Source organism: Mesoplodon bidens, assembly GCF_964165515.1.
Source record: "Mesoplodon bidens genome assembly, chromosome: Y".
NCBI classification, from domain to species: Eukaryota; Metazoa; Chordata; class Mammalia; order Artiodactyla; family Ziphiidae; genus Mesoplodon; species Mesoplodon bidens.
The window spans coordinates 42,658,732-42,662,545 of NC_138180.1; positions in this window are offsets into that span (position 1 = coordinate 42,658,732).

Below are 3,814 nucleotides of genomic sequence, written 5' to 3' on the forward strand. Positions count from 1 at the left end.
AAGCAAGTCGGCGGAAGGGCTCTGTCCCACTTTCTTAGTTTTAGGATCCCGCTCTACCCTGTCCCACCCCACTCGCCACAAGCCCGGGAGCAAATTGGGCAGAAAACGACGCGAGTCACAGCCCCACAGCCAGCGAGCTGCTACGGCAGGGCGATGCCGAAGGGGGCGGGCCGGAAGTGACACACCCACTTCCTCTTTCGCCACACCAGCACTTCCGGATTGGAAGGCAGGTGGCCACGCGTTCGGAAGGTAAGTGAAAGCGCCTTATAGTTGCTCCGGCTTTTTTCCCAGTTGGCGTGTCTGGGCCGAGAGGTGTGTGGCTGCTGTCTTCACCTCCCCGGAGGCCCGCCTTTGGCCCAGGTCCCCAGGGATGAGGGTGGCGCCTGTTTTCTCCGCAGCCGCTCCAGGCCCCTCCACTCGGGAACCTCTCGTTCGTTCCTCCCTCTCAGCCCCGGAACGCCCACCTCGGGGCAGAGCAGGGTCTCCAGGGCACCCCAAAGTGGGGAGGGGATCGGGACCAGGCTTGGGCACGTCCCTGAAAGGCGGGAAGTGGTATGTTCCGAATAAGTGTGAGTAAATGTATATCCATACATATCGAATGCCGGGGAATCATTTGGGAGCCAGACGGACGAGAAGATCCCAGCCCTTAGGAGGCCGGTTCTGTCCCAACGGAGCGAAGTGCAGTAGGCAAGCAGCTGGATTGTTGAGAAACATTGTAACGAGAAGGCGGGACCCAGAAGTGATGAGAGAAAGTGAGTTTCAAACTTACACCAGCTATAGCGCAGAAAGGTAACGGAGGAAAGGCATTCCTGGGGAAATGAGATGCTTTTGTAAAGTCCCTGATAACGAGAAGGATCACGGTGTATTCTGGGAACGGAAAGAAGACAGGATGTCTGAAACCCAGGGAGAAATGAGCGGTGGAGGGGTAGGCATGGACTAGACTAGCTCATGAAGGGCATGGTAGGTCTGTAAGGATTTGGAACTTTATTTTAAGAATAATGGAGGGACTTCCCTGGTGGTGCAATGGTTAAGAATCCACCTGCCGGTGTAGGGGACACGGGTCCGAGCCCTGGCCCAGGAAGATCCCACATGCCTCAGAACAGCTACGCCTGTGCGCCACAACTACTGAAGCCTGCGCTCCTAGAGCCCGTGCTCTGCAACAGGAGAAGCCATGGCAATGAGAAGCCTGCACACCACAATGAAGAGTAGCCCCCGCTCGCGGCAACTAGAGAAAGCCCACACACAGCAACGAAGCCCCAGCACAGCCAAAAATAAATAAAATAAAATAAATAAACTTACAAAGAATAATGGAGAAGCCATAAGAAGGTTTTAGTGGGACGTGACTATATATTTAAAACGTGGTGCTGAGTTCAAGAGACCAGAAGGAGAAGCATAGAAGGTATTTACAAAAAGAAAGAAAGAAACTAATGGAAGGTAAAAATACTAAAAGGAATTATCTGCTCTGTTCATTGTTATTGAGAGATCCTGAGGGAATTCCCTGGTGGTCCATTGGTTAGGACTCTGTGCTTCCACTGCAGGGGGCACGGGTTCGATCCCTGGTCAGGGAACTAAGATTCCACCAAGCCACGTGGTGCAGCCAAAGAGAGAGAGAGAGAGAGAGAGAGAGAGAGAGAGAGAGATCCTGAAAGATGGGCCAGGAAAGTATCTCTTGAATTTAGTGGCTCTAAGGTCATAGGCACTCTAACTGGAGCAGTCTCAGGGGGCGTGTCTTGGAGATGGAAGCTGCAAAGAAGTGGGTTAAGAAGGGGTTTCTGTGCATCTCTGGGTGACACCAGGGAGGAAGGCCTTAACCAAAGCTCCTGTTGCCTCCGTTGGAGGTGAGATCCTGAGGCTGGTAGTTTTGGCTTATAGGTATCAGTCCATATGTTTGTTATTCCCCATCCTTCCAGCTAGACAATTCTTATAGCTTCTTGACTACCGAGGAGAAAGTAGGTACCTTCTGGTAGAAAAGGTGCTTAAGCATTCAGACTTGAAAGACCACTGACACAGAGAGGTCTCCAGGATCTGTTGTTAAGTGAAAATAGCAAAATGCAGATCAGAATATACAGATGCTGCCTTCTCTGTGAGAAAGGAGGGAAAATAAGGACAGATTATTTTGATGTTTGAACCATGTAAACGTATTACCTTTAGTATTACTTTTAGTCGCAGAGAAATAAAATCTTAAAAATTGAAACCCAGAAGCAATACGGAGCAAGGAGAGTTGTAAGATGTGTTTGTAAAATTATATTTTTAACCATGTCTTTTGTGAAGTACATTTCTATTCCTGTACTTAAACTCCAGGATGCACGTGCTCTGTATAAGAATTGACATTGGAGCCTTATTAAACTTCATTCCAACTTATTGCAGAACTTGGACATTTTGTTGGACACTAACAAGGCCCATTCAGCCTCTTTCTCAAAGATGCGATCTACTAGTTTGAGGTCAGTGGATACTTGATGTTCCCGCTCTGAACCACAGCTGGGCTAAATGCTACAAAAGAAAAATAGTTTGCTATGAAAGTATAGCATTTGGGGAATGGACCAAGCTCAAAGGGTCAGGAAAGGTTTCTTTCTTTTCTCTCTCTCTCTCTCTTTTTGGTAAATACTTGAAACAGTATGTTTACATCCTTCAGTTGCTTGTTTTTACGCTTGTATTTTTTTAAAATAAATTTATTGATCCATTTATGGCTGTGTGGGGTCTACGTTGCTGCCCGCAGGCTTTCTCTAGTTGCAGCGAGCGGGGGGTTACTCTTTGTTGTGGAGCATGGGCTCTAAAGCAGAGGCTCAGTAGTTGTAGTGCAAGGGCTTAGTTGCTCTGTGGCATGTGGCATCTTCCTGGACTAGGGCTCGAAACCGTGTCCCCTGCACTGGCAGGTGGATTCTTAACCACTGCGCCACCAGGGAAGTCCTTAATGCTTATTTTTTCAGTGAAAGGAGTCTGTATTCTTGTTCTGCCCCTTGCTTTTTAGAAAGTGAACTATTTCAGTTCACTTTAAAAGAGTAGACAAATAAGAGTAGACAAAAATATAACAAATACCCCTGTACTCGTTACTCCAGTTAAGAAATAAAAGATTGAAGATATAAGAGTAACTGGCTCTCTACTTGTCCCTAATCCCTGAATTTACCAGTTATATTCCCCATGCTCTATTCATAGTTTTACTACATATGTATCCATTCAGAAAAGATACATGAAACGATTTTGTGTTTTGAATGTAACATACATGGCATCATAATGTATGTATTCTCTTAACTCAATATACACGTCATCATAACATTTATATTGTCTTAACTCAGGATGCATGGTATCATAATGTTTATATTCTTTTAAAGCTTTCTGGAAGAAGCGATGCTCAAGCCAAGCTCTGAAGGATGAAAGGAGGCAGGGAGGGGTAGGAGACAGCGGAGAGCGGCCCAGAGTGAGGGAATCGTGATTTATAAGACCTCAAGCCAGGGAAAGGATTGGAGCATGTTTGGGGAACCGAAAAAAAAAAAATAGTCCCGTGTAGCTGGAGCAACAGAGTTTGAGAGGAGAGGTAGAAGATGAGGCCGTGGGGGAACAAGGGCCCGATCATGGCAGAGCACTGTTCTCAATTAACTATATTTTTTCCATATCATAAAGGCAATGGAACCAGACAAGTGAATTACAGTGAGCTTGCTACACATTTAGAATAATGGAAAACTTATAATCATGACTCCAGGCTTGCCATTTGTCCTGCAGTTTCGTTTTTGTGTGATTTTTTTTTTCCTCCTGAGGCTAATGTTTAAAATGCTCTGCAAAAAGAAACCATGTGGTTCTGTTTCCCTATAGGAGTAAA